The 16,814-nt window shown below is 37.8% G+C and overlaps 1 non-coding gene across 1 annotated transcript; it reads right to left on the minus strand.

The window, feature by feature from the left end:
• Positions 1–3,906: 3,906 nt before the first annotated feature.
• LOC130937516 (small nucleolar RNA R71) lies at positions 3,907–4,014 on the minus strand. Its single transcript, XR_009068732.1, has one exon. It is a non-coding gene; the product is annotated as a small nucleolar RNA R71 (small nucleolar RNA).
• Positions 4,015–16,814: the final 12,800 nt, after the last annotated feature.

A 16,814-nucleotide genomic window follows, 5' to 3' on the forward strand; every position in this document is an offset into this window, starting at 1 on the left:
TGTTTTAGTTACTTTTTAGTATATTTTTATTAGTTTTTATGCAAAAAGCACATTTCTGGACTCTACTATGAATTTGTGTGTTTTTCTGTAATTTCAGGTATTTTCTGGCTGAAATTGAGGGACCTGAGCAAAAGTCTGATTCAGAGGCTGAGAAAGGACTGCAGATGCTGTTGGATTCTGACCCTCCTGCACTCGAAGTAAATTTTTTAGAGCTACAGAAGCTGAATTGGCATGCTCTCAATTACGTTGGAAATATGACATCTTGGGCTTTCCAGAAATGTATAATTATTCATACTTTTTTTGATATTTAATGGCCCAAATTGGCGTCCAAACACCCACCAGAGACCCTTTTCCGGCATAAAACGCCAGAATTGGCCCAAGAACTGGAGTTAAACGCCCAAATTGGCATCCATGCTGGCGTTTAACTCCAAGAATAGCCTATGCACGTGAAAGCTTCAAAACTCAGCCCAAACACACAACAAGTGGGCTCCGGAAGTGGATTTCTGCACTATCTGCACTTAGTTACTTATTTTCTGTAATCCCTAGTAACTAGTTTAGTATAAATAGCTTTTTTGACTATTGTATTTCATCTTTTGATCAGCTTATGCAATTTTTCACACTTGGAGGGAGGCTGGCCATTCGGCCATGCCTAGACCTTTCTCTCTTATGTATTTTCCAACGGTGGAGTTTCTACACCTCATAGATTAAGGTGCGGAGCTCTGCTGTTCTTCATGAATTAATGCAAGTACTATTGTTTTTCTTTCAATTAATGCCTACTTCTTCTCCAAGATATATTCTCGTACTTAATTTAGTTAAGTCAGAATGAAGGGGTGACCCGTGACAATCACCCACAATCTTTGTTACTTGCTTAGCCAAGATTCGCTTGCCTGACAACCACAAGCGGTCTACATAATGTTCAACGTAGTCATTGGACGACAGCCGGAGTATAATCTCTTGGGTCTCTGATCCATGGATTTGACTCGCCTCTCTTGACAACAAAGCATTTAAATCCGTGAGATTAGAACCTTCGTGGTATAGGCTAGAACCGATTGGCAGCATTCCTGAGATCTGGAAAGTCTAAACCTTGTCTGTGGTATTCCGAGTAGGATCTGGGACGGGATGACTGTGACGAGCTTCAAACTCACGATTGTTGGGGGCAGTGACAGTGTGCAAAAGGATAGAGAGATCCTATTCCGACACAAGTGAGAACCGACAGATGATTAGCCATGCGGTAGCTGTACCTGGTATTTTTCATCCGAGACGAGAAATCTGACAGTTGATTAGTCGTACAGAAACCGTAGCCAGACCATTTTCACTGAGAGGATCATACAGCTTGCCATGGAAGGGAGCACACATGATTTGATGAAGACAATAGGAAAGTAGAGGTTCAGAAGCAACAAAGCATCTCCAAATGCTTATCTGAAATTCCCACCAATGATTTACATAAGTATCTTTATTTTAATTTACGTTTTATTTATCTTTCAATTATCAAACTTCATAACCAATTGAATCCGCCTGACTAAGATCTACAGGATGACCATAGCTTGCTTCAAGCCGGCAATCTCAGTGGGATCGACCCTTACTCGCGTAAGGTTTATTACATGGATGACCGAGTGTACTTGCTGGTTAGTTGTATCGGAGTTGTGAAAAGTGTGAATCACAATTTTGTGCACCATGTTTTTGGCGTCATTGCCAGGGATTGTTCGAGTTTAGACAAATGACAGTTTATCTTGTTGCTTAGATTGGGTAATTTTATTTTATGTTTAAGGTTTTTATTTTTATTTTCGAAAAATACAAAAAATTTAATAAAATCATAAAAAACAAAAAATTTTGTGTTTCTTGTTTGAGTCTAGTGTCAAATTTTAAGTTTGGTGTCTTGCATGTCTTTAATCTTTCTTAGATTTTCGAAAATTCATCATGTGTTCTTTCTTGATCTTCAAGTTGTTCTTGATGATTTTCTTTGTTTAATCTTATGATTTTCTTGTTTTGTGTTTTATGTTGTTTTTCATATGCATTTGCGAATCCATAGTGTCTAAACATTCAAAATTTCTAAGTTTAGTGTCTTGCATGTCTTTCTTTTCTTAAAAATTTTCAAAAATATGTTCTTGATGTACATCATGATCTTCAAAGTTTTCTTGGTGTTTTGATCTTAAAATTTTATGTTTTGTTTCATTTTGTTGTTTTTCTCTCTCCTCATTCAAAATTCAAAAGTAAAAAAAAATTATATATCTTTTCAGTAAATAATACAGAAAAATGAAGGATCGGAACATAAAGTAGAGGAATCACAGAGAAAAAGAGCTTACTGGCATTAAAACGCCAGTAAAGAGGCATTTTGGGCGTTAAACGCCAGAATGGCTATCATTTTGGGCATTTAACACCAGTAAAGGTATCATTCTGGGCGTTAAACGCCAGAATGGGCAGCATTCTGGGCGTTTAACGCCAGAAACGGCAGCATTCTGGGCGTTTAGAAAAACGCCCAGTAAAAAAGGATTCCTGGTGCTTAACGCCAGCCAGGGTATCTGGCTGGGCGTTAAACGCCCATAGAGGCAGCCAAGTGGGCGTTAAACGCCAGAATGGATAGCATTCTGGGCGTTTAATGCCAAGATGACACAAGGGAGGTAATTTTGTTTCCAATTCAAATTTTTTTCAATTTTTCATGTTTTAATTCATAACTTTTGGCATCAAACATATTTTAAACATTCATCTTTCAATTTTTTTGAAAATTTTCAAACTAATTTTTCAAAAATCTTTTTCTTAATCTTATCTCATATTTTCGAAAATCCTGGCTAACAATTAATGTTTTGATTCAAAATTTTAAGCTTGTTACTTTCTTGTTAAGAAAGGTTCAATCTTTGAATTTTAGAATCATATCTTTTAGTTTCTTGTTAGTCAAGTCATCAACTTTAATTTTAAAAATCAAATATTTTTAACTCTTTTTTCAAAATAAATTTCAATCATATCTTTTTAAAATTTTAATTTCAAAATCTTTTTCTAACTTCTTATCTTTTCAAAATTATTTTCAATTCTTTTTTAACTAACTACTATTTCTTATCTTTTTCAAAACCACTTAACCACTTTTTCACTTCCAATTTTCTAAAATCACTAACCACTTTTTTAAAAATCCTTTTAATTAACTAATTGTTTTAGTTTTAATTTTCGAATACTCTCTCTCATCTCTTTCTATTTATTTGCTAACACTTCTCTTCTACTTATAATTCGAACCCTCTCTCTTCTCTCTGTTCGAATTCTTCTTATTCTCTCTCTACCTCATTCTTCTATTCTTCTTTTCCTCTGACATATCAAGAAATCTCTATACTATGACATAGAGGATTCCACTACTCCCTTTGTTCTCTTCTCTTTCATATGAGCATAAATAGGGATAAAAATATTCTTGTTGAAGCTGATCCTGAACCTGAAAGGGCTCTGAAGAGGAAGCTAAGAGAAGCTAAAGCACAACACTCCGGAGAGGACCTTACAGAAAATTTTGAAAAAGAAGCAGACATGGCAGCCGAACCCAACAACAATGCCAGAGATGCAAGGAAGATGCTTGGTGACTATACTGCACCAACTTTCAACTTCTATGGAAGAAGCATCTCAATTCCTGCCATTGGAGCAAACAACTTTGAGCTTAAGCCTCAATTAGTTTCTCTAATGCAGCAGAATTACAAGTTTCATGAGCTTCCATCGGAAGATCTTCATCAGTTCTTAGCTGAATTCATGCAGATCTGTGATACTGTTAAGACCAATAGGGTTGATCCCGAGGTCTACAGACTTGTGCTTTTCCCTTTTTCTGTAAGAGATGGAGCTAGGATATGGTTGGACTCACAACCTAGAAAAAGCTTGAACTCTTGGGACAAGTTGGTCAATGCTTTCTTGACCAAATTCTTTCCACCTCAGAAGATGAGCAAGCTTAGAGTGGAAGTCCAAATCTTCAAACAGAAGGAAGGTGAATCTCTCTATGAAGCTTGGGAAAGATACAAGCAATTAACCAAAAGGTGTCCTTCTGACATGCTTCTAGAATGGAGCATCATATGTATATTCTATGATGGTCTGTCTAAATTGTCCAAGATGTCATTGGACCATTCTGCTGGTGGATCTCTTCATCTGAAAACACCTGTAGAAGCCCAGGAACTCATTGAGATGGTTGCAAATAACTAATTCATGTACACTTCTGAAAGAAATCCTGTGAATAATGGGATGACTCAGAAGAAAGGAGTTATTGAGATTGATACTCTGAATGCCATATTGGCTTAGAACAAAATATTGACTCAGCAAGTCAATATGATTTCTCAGAATCTGACTGGATTGCAAGCTACATCCGACAATACTAAAGAAGCCTCCTCTGAAGGAGAAACTTATGACCCTGAGAATCCTGCAATGGAACAGGTGAATTATATGGGAGAATCCCATGAAAACACCTATAATCTTTCATGGAGAAATCATCTAAATTTCTCATGGAAGGATCAATAGAAGCCTCAATAAGGCTTCAATAATAATAATGGTGGGAGAAATAGGTTTGGCAATTGCAAGCCTTTTCCATCATCTTCTCAGCAACAGACAGAGAATTCTGAGCAGAGCCCTTCTGTCTTAGCAAACATAGTTTCTGATCTCTCTAAGGCCACTCTCAGGTTTATGACTGAAACAAGGTCCTCCATCAGAAATTTGGAGGCACAAGTGGGTCAGCTGAGTAAAAGAGATATTGAAACTCCTCCTAGTACTCTCCTAAGCAATACATAAGAGAATCCAAAGAGAGAGTGCAAGGCCGTCAATATAACCAAAATGGCTGAACCTATAGAAGAGAAAGAGGCAATGATTTCCAGTGAGAAAGACCTCAATGGATGCCAATTAGCCAATAAGAAAGTCCCTAATGAGGAACCAAAGGAATTTGAGGCTCATACAGAGACCATAGAGATTCCACTGAACTTCCTATTACCATTCATGAGCTCTGATGAGTATTCTTCCTCTGAAGAAGATGAAGATATTGTTGAAGAACAAGTTGCTCGATACCTAGGAGTACTCATGAAGCTGAATGCCAAGTTATTTGGTAATGAGATTTGGGAGAATAAATCTCCATTGCTCATCAGTGAACTGAATGCCTGGGTTCAGCAAACATTACCTCAAAAGAAATCGGATCCCGGAAGGTTCTTAATACCTTGTACCATAAGCACCATGACCTTTGAGAAGGCTCTGTGTGACCTAGGGTTAGGTATAAACCTCATGTCACTCTCTGTGATGGAGAAACTAAGGATCTTTGAGGTACAAACTGCAAGAATCTCATTGGAGATGGCAGACAAATCAATAAAATAGGCTTATAGACTTATAGAGGATGTCTTTGTGAAAGTTGAAGGTCTCTACATCCCTACTGACTTCTTAATCCTAGACACTTGGAAGGATGAGGATGAATCCATCATCCTTGGAAGACCCTTCATAGCGATAACAAGGGCTGTGATTGATGTGGACAGAGGAAAGTTAGTCTTCAATTGAATGAGGACTACCTTGTGTTTAAGGCTCAAGGATCTTCTTCTGTAAACATGGAGAAGAAGCATGAAAAGTTTCATCCAATTCTCCCCATACAGAGTCAAGCAGAGCCCCCATATTCAAACTCTAAGTTTGGTGTTGGGAGGCCACAATCATGCTCTGAGCATTTGTGAAGCTCTGTAAGAGCTTCCTGACAAGCTATTGACATTAAAGAAGCGCTTATTGGGAGGCAACCCAATTTTATTTATCTATGTTAATTACGTTTTTATTGTTAGTTTATAATTTCTATAGGTTGATGATCATGTGGAGTCACTAAAACAGCTGCAGAATTAAAGCAGGAATAAAAAATAACATCAAAAATAGCACACCCTGGAGGACGAGCTTACTGGTGTTTAAATGCCAGTAAGGATAGCAAATTGGGCGTTTAACACCCAAAATGGCAGCATTCTGGGCGTTAAACGCCAGAATGGGTAGACATACTGGCATTTAACGCTAATAAGGATAGCAGAATGGGCGTTTAACGCCCAGTCTGGCAGCAGTCTGGGTGTTAAATGCCAGAAATGGCAACCAGACTGGCATTTAACGCTAGGAATGGCAGCAGAGCTGGTGTTAAATGCCAGAAATGGCACACAGAAGGCGTTTAAATGCCAGAAAGGTGCATGGATGAGAAATCCTTGACACCTCAGGATCTGTGGATCCCACAGGATCCCCACCTACCTCAACTCACTCTCTTTCCTCTTTACACCTTTCCATAACACTCTTCCTAAACACCATTCACCTATCAAATCCTACCCTCTTCCCCATAATCTCTCCACCACTCACATCCATCTACTCTTCCCCAAAAACCCCTCATAAAACCCTACCTACCTCACCATTGAAATTCAAAACATTTCCCTCCCAAACCTACCCATTCTCACACGGATTCCCTCTCTCCCTTACCCTATAAATACCCCTCCTTACCACCCTTAATTTCACACATCACAAACACTTCTTCACCCCCTTGGCCGAACCACTCATACACTTCCATCTCCTCCATTTCTTCTTCTTCCACTCCCTTCTTTCTTCTTTTTCTCGAGAACGAGCAAATCTTTTAAGTTTAGTGTGGGAAAAAGCTCTGCTTTTTATTTTTCTATAACCATAAATGGCACCTAAGGCCAGAGAAACCTCTAGAAAGAGGAAATGGAAGGCAGTTGCTTCCACCTCCGAGTCATGGGAGATGGAAAGATTCATCTCAAAGGTCCATCAAAACCACCTCTATGAAGTTGTGGCCAAGAAAAAGGTGATCCCCGAGGTCCCCTTCATGCTCAAAAAGTGAATATCCGGAGATCCGATGAGAAGTGCGAAGAAGAGGTTGGGAAGTTCTCACCAACCACATCCAACAAGTCAGAATCTTAATGGTTCAAGAGTTCTATGCTAATGCATGGATCACTAAGAACCATGATCAAAGTATGAACCCGAACCCAAAGAATTGGCTCACAATGGCTCGGGGGAAATACTTGGATTTCAGTCTGGAAACCGTGAGGTTGGCATTCAACTTGCCAATGATGCAAGGAGATCCTCATCCTTTCACTAGAAGGGTCAACTTTGATCAAAGGTTGGACCAAGTCCTCATGGACATCTTTGTGAAGGAGCCCAATGGAAGAAAGACTCCAAAGGCAAGCCGGTTCAACTGAGAAGGCATGACCTCAAACCCGTGGCTAGAGGATGGTTGGAGTTCATCCAAGGCTCTATCATTCCTACTAGCAACCAGTCCGAAGTAATTGTGGATCGGGCTATCATGATCCATAGTATCATGATTGGAGAGGAAGTGGAAGTTCATGAGATCATACCTCTAGAACTATACATGGTGGCTGACAAGCTCTCCACTTTGGCAAGGTTAGCCTTTCCTCATCTCATTTGTCTCCTATGCAATTCAGCTAGAATTGTCATAAAGGAAGACATCCCCATTAGAGCAGACATGCCCATCACTAAAAAGAGGATGGGGCAAACAAGAGAGCCCACTCATGGACCTCAACAAAAGCATGAGGAAGTTCCTCATCAAGAAATCCCTGAGATGCCTCAAGGGATGCATTTTCCTCCACACAACTATTGGGAGCAACTCAACACCTCTTTAGGAGAATTGAGTCTAACATGGAGCAATTGAAGATAGAGCACCATGAGCACTCCATTATTCTCCATGAAATCAGAGAGGACCAAAGAGCCATGAGGGAGGAGCAACAAAGGCAAGGAAGAGATATTGAGGAGCTAAAGCACTCCATAGGATCTTCAAGAGGAAGAACTAGCCACCGTCACTAAGGTGGACCCATTCTTTAATTTTCTTGTTATTTGTTTTTATGTTTTCTGGTTTTTATGCTTTATGTTTGACTATGTTTGTGTATTTATTACATGATCATTAGTGCCTAGTGTCTATGTCTTAAAGATATGAATGTTCCAAGAATATTTCACCTTTCTTAAATGAAAAATGTTTCTATTTGCAAAAGAATAAGAAGTACATGAATTTCGAACTCTATCTTGAAATTAGTTTAATTATTTTGATGTGGTGGCAATACTTTTTGTTTTCTGAATGAATGCTTGAACAACGCATATTTTTTATAGTGAAATTTATGAATGTTAAAATTGTTGGCTCTTGAAAGAATGATGAAAGAAAGAGAAATGTTATTGATAATCTGAAAAATCATAAAATTGATTCTTGAAGCAAGAAAAAGTAGTGAAAAACAGAAAGCTTACGAAAAAAAAGGGGGCAAAAAATAAAAAAAAAAGAAAGAAAAAGAAAAAGCAAGCAGAAAAAGCTAATAGCTCTTTAAACCAAAAGGCAAGAGCAAAAAGTCATTAACCCTTTAAACTAAAAGGCAAGGGTAAAAGGGATCCAAGGCTTTGAGCATTAATGGATAGAAGGGCCCAAAGAAATAAAATCCTGGCCTAAGCGGCTAAATCAAGCTGTCCCTAACCATGTGCTTGTGTCATGAAGGTCCAAGTGAAAAGCTTGGGACTGAGTGGTTAAAGTCATGATCCAAAGCAAAAGAGTGTGATTAAGAACTCTGGGCACCTCTAATTGGGAAATCTAGCAAAGCTGAGTCACTATCTAAATAGGTTCACCCAGTTATGTGTCTGTAGCATTTTTGTATCCGGTGGTAATACTGGAAAATAAAATGCTTAGGGTCACAGCCAAGACTCATAAAGTAGCTGTGTTCAAGAATTAACATGCTAAACTAGGAGAATCAATAAAACTATCTGAATTCTGAGTTCCTATGGATGCCAATCATTCTGAACTTCAAAGGATAAAGTGAGATGCCAAAACTGTTCAGAAGCAAAAAGCTACTAGTCCCGCTTATCTAATTGGAACTAAGCTTCATTAAAATTTTGAAATTTATTGTATATTCTCTTCTTTTATTTTATCCTATTCTATTTTTGGTTGCTTGGGGACAAGTAACAATTTAAGTTTGGTGTTGTGATGAGCGGATAATTTTTAAGCTTTTTGGCATTGTTTTTACATAGTTTTTAGTATGTTTTAGTTACTTTTTAGTATATTTTTGTTAGTTTTTATGCAAAAATCACATTTCTGGACTTTACTACGAGTTTGTGTGTTTTTCTGTAATTTTAGGTATTTTCTGGTTGAAATTGAGGGACCTGAGCAAAAGTCTGATTCAGAGGCTGAGAAAGGGCTGCAGATGCTGTTGGATTCTGACCCTCCTGACCTCAAAGTGGATTTTGTGGAGCTGCAGAGGCCCAATTGACGCGCTCTTAATTGTGTTGGAAAGTAGACATCTTGGACTTTCCAGCAATATATAATAGTCCATACTTTTCCAAAGATTTGATGGCCCAAACTGGCATCCAAACGCTCACCAGAGACCCTTTTCTGGCGTAAAATGCCATAACTGGCACCAAAACTGGAGTTAAACGCCCAAACTGGCATCCAAGCTGGTGTTTAACTCCAAGAATGGCCTATACACACGAAAGCTTCAAAGCACAGTCCAAACACACACCAAGTGGGCCCTGGAAATGGATTTCTACACTATCTGCACTTAGTTACTTATTTTCTGTAATCCCTAGTAACTAGTTTAGTATAAATAGCACTATTGACTATTGTATTTCATCTTTTGATCAGCTTATGCCATTTTTCACACTTGGAGGGAGGCTGGCCATTCGGCCATGCCTAGACCTTTCTCTTTTATGTATTTTCCAACGGTAGAGTTTCTACACTTCATAGATTAAGGTGCGGAGCTCTGCTGTTCTTCATGAATTAATGCAAGTACTATTGTTTTTCTTTCAATTCACGCCTAGTTCTTCTCCAAGATATACTCTCGTACTTAATTCAGTTAAGTCAGAATGAAGGGGTGACCCATGACAATCACCCACAATCTTCGTTACTCGCTTAGCCAAGATCCGCATGCCTGACAACCACAAGCGGTCTACGTAGTCATTGGACAACAGCCAGAGTATAATCTCTTGGGTCTCTGATCCACGGATTTGACTTGCCTCTCCTGACAATAGAGCAATCAAATTCGTGTGATTAGAACTTTCGTGGTATAGGCTAGAACCAATTGGCAGCATTCCTGAGATCCGGAAAGTCTAAACCTTGTCTGTGGTATTCCGAGTAGGATCTGGGACGGGATGACTGTGACGAGCTTCAATCTCACGATTGTTGGGGGCAGTGACAGTGTGCAAAAGGATAGAGAGATCCTGTTCTGAAACAACTGAGAACCGACAGATGATTAGCCATGCGGTAGCTGTACCTAGTATTTTTCATCCGAGACGAGAAATCCGACAGTTGATTAGCCATATAGAAACCGTAGCCGGACCATTTTCACTGAGAGGATCATACAACTTGCCATGGAAGGGAGCACGCATGATTGGATGAAGACAATAGAAAAACAGAGGTTCAGAAGCAACAAAGCATCTCCGAACGCTTATCTGAAATTCCCACCAATGATTTACATAAGTATCTTTATTTTAATTTACGTTTTATTTATCTTTCAATTATCAAACTTCATAACCAATTGAATCCGCCTGACTAAGATCTACAGGATGACCGTAGCTTGCTTCAAGTCGGTAATCTCCGTAGGATCGACCCTTACTCGCGTAAGGTTTATTACTTGGACGACCCAGTGCACTTGCTGGTTAGTTGTATCGGAGTTGTGAAAAGTGTGAATCACAATTTCGTGCACCAGGTGGCTTATGCTTGAACTCATCTTGAAATATCCACCAATGCTTGGATCTCCATTGATTGCCAGAATTTCCAACCAATTGCACCAAGTCTTGATAAAGTTCTACAAAGGTCCAGAGCTCCCAAAATTGATCTTCTTGTATGCTGGGATCTGATGTTGAGAATTATGGTCGGTCTAGAATTTCTCTTATAGAAAAGAATTACTTCGTTGTAAGCATAGCTCCAAAACAACTAATAATTCTCACATCAAATTTTAATAAGTGGTTGTGTCACAAGTACAAACCCCAGTAAAAATTAACCAAAGTATTCAAACCTCAAGTCGTCTCACAAGGAATTGCAATGAAGTGATCAATTATTGGCTATGAAGGAAATAACGGAGTTTGATTTGTAATTGGCAAGAAAAGTAAATAACAAGTAAGTGACAAGAACTAATAAAAGAAAGGAAAAGAACTCTTGGCTAAGACTTGGAAATTAAGATCATTATCCTTGTCTACAAATAATGTATTAACAATTATAAGGAACCAAGCTCATTAAGTCTATTTCTATGCTTGAAGTATGTATAATGTCTACTTCTAACTTTGAAGTACGTCAAATGGCTTGATCAATCTCAACTAATTGGCTTAGTAGTAGATTGGTGTCAATGGGTATCAACTTGACCACTAGGGTTCTCAAATCACCAAATCAATTAGACCTAATAACTCAAGATCACCCAATTCCCTTAGCCTAGGCAAAGAGTAAAGAAATCTACTCTAAAACTAGTGAAAATATTTTAACAAACACCTAGAGTGCAATAAAAGTAAACATCACAAAATTCAAGAATTAATAAAACCCATAACAAACACAAGCAAGAAATCAACAATAACAATGAAGATAAACATAAAAGAGACATGGAAACCTAAAATTGCATTAAAAGGAAATGAAATCCAACAAGAGTGCATGAACATAAAATCAACAAAATAAAGGGAATGACAAGTAAAACTAGAAGAGAAAAGTGTAATATAAGAAATTAAAAGGGAAAACTAAATCAAAGCAAGAATTAAACTATAGATCCAAGAGAATTTGACCTAAACTACCCTAAATTCTAGAGAGGAGGGAGAGCTTTTCTCTCTAGAATTCTAACCTACAACATGGTGAAAACTATACTATGACTACTCCCCCCATTCCCTTGCAATCCTTGGGTTCAAAAGCATCAGAAATGAGTTGAATTTGTGCCTCCTTGAGCTCAGAAATCGCCCCCAGTATTTTTCCTTTAAGTGAGTCACGTGACCAACATCACTCGTGTGTGTGGATGACGCGTGCGCGTCACTTGATGATTCTCTGGTCACGCGTGTGCGTGGGTGATGCGTGCGCATCACTAGCAAATCTCCTTCTTACGCATACGCGTGGGTGACGCGTGCGCGTGGCCTTCAGTTAAGCAAATCCACATTTCTTGGTGAATTCTCCATTTTTGCATGCTTTTTCTTCATTTCTTCAACCAAATCTTTGCCTTCTAATCCTGAAATCACTTAACAAACATATCAAGGCATCGAATGGAATTAAAGTGAATTAAAATTAATGATTTAAAGGCCTAAAAAGTATATTTTTACTCTTAAACACAAATTAGGAGAAATTCACAAAATCATGCTATTTCATTGAATAAATGTGAGAAAAGTTGATAAAATCCCTTAAATTCAACACAAGATAAACCATAAAATTGGTGTTTATCAAACCTCCCCACACTTAAACTAAGCATGTCCTCATGCTAAACCAAGAAAGACAAGATAAAGTGTATGAACATTTATTCAATGCAAATAAACTATATGAACCTATCTATATGCATGCAACTAAATATAAGATGCTTCTACCTACTTGGTTAAAAGTAAATCAATCTCCAAGACATATATGAACAAGTAGGGCTAAGTAATATGATGATTCATGAATCCTGCCAATTCAAATATCAAAATGAGGTTCAAATAGACTTGCAAAAAGAAAGCTCATGAATGCTGGGAACAAGGAAATGAGCATCGAACCCTCACCAGAAGTGTATCTGCTCTAGTCGCTCAAGTGTATAAGGTTGATTCACTCAATTCTCCCCTAATCATACTTTCCAAGATTTGTTTTTCATCTAACAATCAATAATTATTCAATGCATAAATACATTCATCATGAGGACTTATTCATAGGTTGTAATGGGACTAAGGTCAAGGTAAGGATGCATATGGTCAAGTGAGCTTGAAATTTGAATCCTTAATTAACCTAAGCTCTCACCAAACACATATAACAACCTATACAATTATAATGCACAACTTAACTACCCATGATTCCCACTTTTTTTCACATACTCATGCATTCTCTTTAATTCACATCCCATATGCATATGATTTTACACTTAATTAATACATGAGCATGTACCCAATTCCCAATATTTTCAACAAAAATACAAAATAAACTTTACCTCAACCAATGTTCCCAAGTTTCCCATACCCAAATAATACACACACTCACTAGCCTAGGCTAATCAAAGATCCAAATTAAGGGACATTTATTACTTTTCACTTTATGGCTTGTAATGTGCTAAAATGAAAAACAAATGGGTTTAGCATAGGCTCAAAATTGGCTAACAATGGAAGATAAAAGGTAGGCTATTTGGAAGATAAAGTGAGATAAATGAAATGATGGCCTCAATCATATAAATACATTCATAAACAAAATAATGGACATATAGAATCAAACAAATCAAAGATTGCAATCATAGAAAGAGAATAATGCACACAAGAATAGAAATAAGTGGTTATAAGATATAACCACACAATTAGGCTCAAGACTCACATGCTTATGTATTCTTAGTTTAAAAACCATGTTTCAAAATAAATTCTTCAAGCAAGTTCAACACAAAAATTTTTTTTCAAATTGGTAGGGTGCCCTAAAATAGTTTTCTTGGAAGAGAAATCATCACTCTAACCAAGTAGTCCTAACATAAAAAGAAATGGTAAAATATGTACAAATTTTAACTAACATGCAACCTATTATGCAATGCAACAACTAAATAACAAAGAAGATTAAGAATTAGTGTTGAAAGAGGAAGTTGTTACCCACGGAGGTCAGTCGGACAATCTCCCCACACTTGAAGATTGCACCGTCCTCGGTGCATGCAAAGAAGAGCAAGGTGGATGGGTTGCTACAACCGAAGAGCTTCCACAAAGGATTATGTGAAGGGACTTGTTTGTCGCCCCATTCAGAAGCTTTTCCATTTCCCTCTTGGTGGCCAACCTAAAAGAATAGAAAAAGAAAGAAAATTAAGCGCACAACAAAGATATCAGAGCAAATAGAACATAGGCAGAGGCTAATGCCAAATAAGAGTAGGGTTCTCAACTACATGTTAGCTACAACATGTAAGTGAAAAAATAATATAAGCTCGGGCATATCAACTACTACTTGATGCAAGAGTGAAATCAAAGCATAAGTAAATGCCATGAAGAGTATGTTGAGCATCAAGTTTAAACAAGAAAGAGTGGGTCATGAAAGACATGCAAGTTCATGTCAATGCACAAAGTTTGCAAGAATCATCAAAGGTTAAGCATTGACTTAGAAGTTTCATCACTCAACAATATCAAACAAGTCAAGAAGCACCAAGATAATCCAAGAAATTCTCAACAATTGAGTATGAAAATTCAAAACCAATGTTAAAATAAGAAACTTAGAAAAGAAAAGAAGAATAAGCTATAAAAACAAAATGAAAATGCAATGAATGAAAATAAGCAAATACAATAAACAAAAGAAAATGAAAGATGAGAAAATGAGAAGTGGAATTTTGAAGAGAGGGAGAACAAGAAAATAAGAAAGGAAGAAGAGAGAAGAAGAAAGGTAGAAACAAAGAATAAGGAAAGAAGAAGGAGAGAAGAAGAAAGAAGTAGAAAACATGGCGCTAAAGCGACGCGTGCGTGCGAAAAGCAGGAGGCAGAGGCGACGCGTAAGCGTCGTCCACGCATATGTGTGGAGCTAAATTATGAGCCTCGCACAAAGGTAGCACTACTCCAGCGTAACTCTCGGGTTTTTGAACTAGGAGTCCCAACATGGCCTACGATGCGTGCGCGTCGGCCATGCTCACGCGTGGCACGCCTCTTTTTTTTTTATAGAAGCATAAAACATAAACAGGGCATTCTCCTAACCTATAAACATTCTAAAGCAACCAAAATTTAAAATTAACAATAAATCTTTTGGTTTTTGAAAATTTTTCAAATACAATACAAACACAACTTACACTTCAAGCAAATCACAATTCAACAACAACTAGTCTAATCAAAACATGAATCTAGCAAACAACCTATCAATCAAAGCAATGTAAAAAGTATAGAAATTAATAAAACTACCTGCAATGGTAACTGGTGCATGAAATTGGGATCTCAATGGTGCCAACAACTTGGTACGCACAATTGTAATCTCAACTCTTTTTCACAACTTCGCACAACTAACCAGCAAGTGCACTGGGTCGTCCAAGTAATAAACCTTACGTGAGTAAGGGTCGATCCCACGGACATTATCAACTTGAAGCAAGCTATGGTCATCTTGTAAATCTCAATCAGGCGGATTCAAATGGTTATAGAGTTTTAATAATTAAAAGATAAATAAACATAAAATAAGGATAGAGATACTTATGTAATTCATTGGTGGGAATTTCAGATAAGCGTATAGAATTGCGTTGTTTCTTCTGAATCTCTGCTTTCCTATTACCTTCATCCAATCCTTCATACTCCTTTCTATGGCAAGCTGTATGTTGGGTGTCACCGTTGTCAATGGCTATTTCCCGTCCTCTCAGTAAAAATGGTCCTCTACGGTTTCTGTACCGCTAATCAACTGTCGAATTTCTCGTCTCGGATGAAAAATACCATGCACAGATATCGTATGGCTAATTAGCTGTTGGTTCTCGATTGTGTAGGAATAGGATTTACTATCCTTTTGTGTCTATCACTACGCCCCACAGTCGCGAGTTTGAAGCTCGTCACAGTCATCCCTTCCCAGATCCTACTCGAAATACCACAGACAAGGTTTAGACTTTCTAGATCTCAGGAATACTGCAATTGATTCTAGCCTATACCACGAAGGTTTTAATCTCAGATTCGGATGCCCCATTTTCAGAGGGGAGTTGATGTGAATCGTTGATTAGAAACCCAAGAGATATACATTCAAGCTTGTTTTCATGTAGAACGGAAGTGGTTGTCAATCACGCGTTCATAAGTGAGAATGGTGATGAGTGTCACATAATCATCACATCCATCATGTTCTTGTGTATGAATGAATATCTTAGAATAAGAATAAGCATGAATTGAATAGAAGAACAATAGTACTTTGCATTAATACTCGAGGAACAGCAGAGCTTCACACCTTAATCTATGGTGTGTAGAAACTCCACCGTTGAAAATACATAAGTGATAATGGTCCAGGCATGACCATGAGGCCAGCCTCTCCAAAACGTGACCAAGAGATCAAAAGATGATCAAAAGATCCCCGTATCCAAGATGTCTAATACAATAGTAAAAAGTTATATTTATACTAAACTAGTTACTAGGGTTACAGAAACAAGTAAATGATGCAGAAATCCACTTCTGGGCCCACTTGGTGTGTGGTTGGGCTGAGCATTGAAGTTTTCGTATGTAGAGACTTTTTTTGGAGTTAAACGCCAGTTTGTAACTTATTTCTGGCGTTTGACTCTAGCTTGCAACTTGTTTCTGGCGTTTAACGCCAGAATAGGGCAAAAACTGGCGTTGAACGCCAGTTTGCATCATCTAAACTCGAGCAAAGTATGGGATATTATATATTGCTAGAAAGCCTTGGATGTCTACTTTTCAACGCAATTGAGAGCGCGCTATTTTGGTTTCTGTAGCTCCAAAAAATCTATTTCGAGTGCAGGGAGGTCAGAATCCAACAACATTTGCGTCCTTCTTTAGCCTCTGAATCAGATTTTTACTCAGGTCCCTTAATTTTAGCCAGAAAATACCTGAAATCATAGAAAAACACACAAACTCATAGTAAAGTCTAGAAATGTGAATTTTGCTTAAAAGCTATTAAAAATATACTAAAAAGTAGCTAGATCCTACTAAAAACTACCTAAAAACAATGCCAAAAAGCGTATAAATTATCCGCTCATCACAACACCAAACTTAAATTGTTGCTTGTCCCCAAGCAACTGAAAACA

This window comes from Arachis stenosperma, chromosome 6 (genome assembly GCF_014773155.1).
Source record: "Arachis stenosperma cultivar V10309 chromosome 6, arast.V10309.gnm1.PFL2, whole genome shotgun sequence".
Classification (NCBI taxonomy): Eukaryota; Viridiplantae; Streptophyta; class Magnoliopsida; order Fabales; family Fabaceae; genus Arachis; species Arachis stenosperma.